This window comes from Dipodomys ordii, unplaced genomic scaffold (assembly GCF_000151885.1).
Source record: "Dipodomys ordii isolate 6190 unplaced genomic scaffold, Dord_2.0 Scaffold120, whole genome shotgun sequence".
NCBI classification, from domain to species: Eukaryota; Metazoa; Chordata; class Mammalia; order Rodentia; family Heteromyidae; genus Dipodomys; species Dipodomys ordii.
This window is the reverse complement of record NW_012267336.1, coordinates 2,667,748-2,671,328: the sequence shown is the minus strand read 5'-3', so window position 1 is coordinate 2,671,328 and position 3,581 is coordinate 2,667,748.

Here is a 3,581-nt window from a genome sequence, read left to right as displayed (position 1 = left end):
GGGGGGAGGAGAGAAGACGGGCGTGGGGGGAGCTGAAAAGCCAGGACCCCCTCCCGCACCCGCCATCTTGCCTCCCCCCCTCCCCGGCTCTGGAAGCGGAGCCGCCAAACCCCACCCCCCGCCATGCTCTCCAATTGGCCAGGGCGAGGAAGGGTTCCGCCCCCGGTGCCTCCTTAGGATTCCCAGTTCCTATTGACGGGCAGGGCCGGCGGCCAATGAGCGCTTATCTCTGCGTCGCTCGTTCGCTGGCGCTCGCTTCTCCGGTGTTGGGGTCTGACTCCTCGTCAGTCCGTCTTGGTGCGCTCGCCCTCCTCGGCTAGGGGCGAGCCAACTATTTCCCTTCTTTCTCCTCCGAGGGGTGTCAAGATTCTTCTCGAAGAGGTGCTCCTTTTAAAGGGGCAGGCGCCTTTGACTGGGGGCTTGCCTTGTGGCCTGGGGATCCTGTGTGGGGTGCTAGGGGTTCCGTCTAGTTGCAGAAACTTCGCAGGCTTTGGGTGGGGGTCCGGGCGGGGGTGTGGGGGTGTTGGGCCCAGGGGCTGCTGAGAAAGTGTCTGAGGTGAGGGTGGGCGTATCTTGGAAGTTCGTGAGGGGGAAGAACTGCTTCTGACCGGGAAACTCCCGCCAAAAATGTCAGCTCCTTGTGGGCGAAAGTCACTCGGGTTTGCTCCGCCGCAGCCCTCCCTCCCCTCGAGGGCGGGCCCGCCGGGTGTGGGCGGCGCGGGGTCTCGAGGCTTGGGGAGGGGCGTGGGGAGGGCTGAAGGTGGGCGGAGGTCGAGGGGCTCCGAGCTGCTGCGCAGCAGATGTGTGTGAGGCGGGGTGCGTGGGGAGTAGATGTGCCTAGGAGCACTCTGCTTTTTGGGTCTTGCACTCAGGGCGTGGGCACTGTCCCTGCTCAAGGCTAGCACTCGACCACTTGAGCCACATCTGGCCTTTTCTGTGTATGTGGTACTGAGGAATCGAACCCCCAGGACTTCATGCATACTAGGCAAGTACTCTACCACTAAGCCACATTCCCAGCCCGCACCCTGCTTTTTGAGGGGTGAGGAGTACAGCAGGTCTATGGGCTGTGTGTCTACCTGGCCGGCACTGCTCCTCAGTCCAGTTTTGTTTGCTTGTTGTTTTCTGGAATGGGGGCTTGAAGTGAGGTTGGGGACACTCTCTCTTAGCTAGTGGGTTTGTGCGCCAGCCCTGGGACTTGAACTCAGCTTGGGCTCTGACTCTCAGCTTTTTTTTTTTTTTTTGGTCGGTCGTGGGGCTTGAACTCTGGGCCTGGGTGCTGTCCCTCAGCTCTTCAGCTCAAGGCGAGCACTCTACCACTTGAGCCACAGTGACACTTCTGGTTCTAGTGGCCCGGGCTGGCTTTGAACCGAGATCCTCAGATCCTGAGTAGCTAGGCTTACAGCTGTGAGCCACCGGTGCCCAGCTTACTCTCAGCTTTTTCACTGGTGCTCTTACCACTTGATTCACAGCTCCACTTCTGGCTTTTTGGTGGTTTTCCTTCCTGGGCTGGTTTTGAATGATCCTGAGAGCTCAACCAGCTCCAGCTTGTTTATTTCAGGCACACCTAGGGATGGGAAGTTGTATTAAATAAGGATGTTAATTCTGTGTTAACAGCAACTCTTAAGAGGTAGATATAACTATTGCCCTCACTTTTTGTTTTCTGTCAGTCCCAGGGCTTGAACTTTGGGCCTGGGCGCTGTCCCTCAGCTCTTCAGCTCAAGGCTAGCACTGTACCTCTTTTTTTTGTTTGTTTGTTTTTGGGGTCTGGACGTGGGGCCTGAACTCTGGCCTGGGCACTGTCCCTCAGCTCTTCAGCTCAAGGCTAGCGCTTTACCACTTGAGTCACAGTGCCACTTCCGGCTTTTTTCTTTTTGCTTATGTGGTGCTGAGGAACCGAACCCAGGGCCTCAGGCATGCAAGGCAAGCGCTCTACCACTGAGCCACCTTCCCAGCCCAGCACTGTACCTCTTAAGCCACAGTGCCACTTCCAGTTTTCTGGTAGTTAATTGGAGATAAGAGTTTCACCGACTTTTCTGCCTGGGCTGGCTTTGAACTATGATCCTCAGATTTCAGCCTCCTGAGTAGCTAGGATTACAGTCTTGAGCCACCAGCTCTCAGCTTATTATTGCCTTCATTTTACTAGTGGAATATGGAGGCTCAGGGAGATGAAGAAACTTTCTCCTGGTCACATAGGGCCAAGATTAGAAACTAGATTGCCCCCAGAGCCTCATTTTATGTCAGACTATAGCATCTTCACGGTGTTTTATTTTTTTTTTTGGTCAGTCTTGGGGCTTGAACTCAGCTTGGGTGAGCACTCTACCACTTGAGCCACAGTGCCACTTCCATTTTTCTAGTGGTTTATTGGATGTAAGTATCTCACGGACTTTTCTGCCCAGGCTGGCTTTGAACTGTAATCCTCAGATCTCAGCCTCCTGAGTGGCTAGGATTACAGGCGTGAACCCTTCTCTTCATGGTGTTGTTAACTCCCATTTGAGCAGGTGAGAAGATCTGATAGAAATTTTAGCTTTATCACTTACTAGCTTTCAATTGAGTAACTTTCTGAGCTTCTGTTTCTTCCTCCGTAAAATGGAGACTGATAATATGGATGCATACTATTGCCCAAGGTAGTAGAAGGAAAAGGGCTCAGTAAACATACTAAGTTCTTGTTCCCATCTCCACTTTATACAGTTGGTTGATCCTGCAGTCACAGTGATGTACTGTTTTTCTTCCTGGAATCCTTCTCTCTGTACTTTTGCCACCTCTCTGCTCAGGGTGTAGGGCATCATGACCCCATAAGCCTTCCTGGTAGTGATGGTCTTGGTAACTGGCTTCTACAGCTCCTTACCAGATTCTCATACTTCCCTCCATCCAGAGAATGATGTGAAAAATGCCAGGACTTTCTCTTTGCTCTACAGGGTAGATAAAAGTATTTTAGGAGAAAGGAACTTTGCAGGTGGCAATACATTGAGAATTTACCTCAGGTACTATCCCAGTCACCTTGGATGGATTACACAGTTAGCCTGGGTGCTGCCTTTTGCAGGGAATTCCATCTGCTATCATTTGAAGGCCTGAGGCTACCTGTATAGGCATTTCAGATGCCTTCACTCTGGGAAAGGCCAAGAGTAAGATGGGTTGGAAGAGGGCTCTAGCTAGGCCTGTGAAATTTTGATATTCTGTGACACAGCTAAGTATACAGTAGAGAACTTGACAATGGGTGCTGTTTGAGTTTCTTCCTTTCCTTTATTTTTCTTTATTTCCCCCTTATCAACATCTATCACTCCCTCTTACATGGTCTTGCTATGTGTCCTGGGTTGTACTTCTAGGCTCAAATGATCCTCCTGCCTCAGGCTCCCAGTTAGCTGGGAATATAGGCATGCACCTTTGTGCCCAGCTTATTGTTGTTGTTGTTTTCCTGAAGTCTTAACCTCCTTCTTTTCCATTATTAGCTGTCCTACAGCCCTGTGTATATCATTACAACATGAGATCATTGGAATATTAGAGCACCAGACAGAGCTCCTTGGGGACAAGGGTCTTGAATGTTTAGTTTCTGCTTTCATTCACCTAGTACTTATTGAATGATT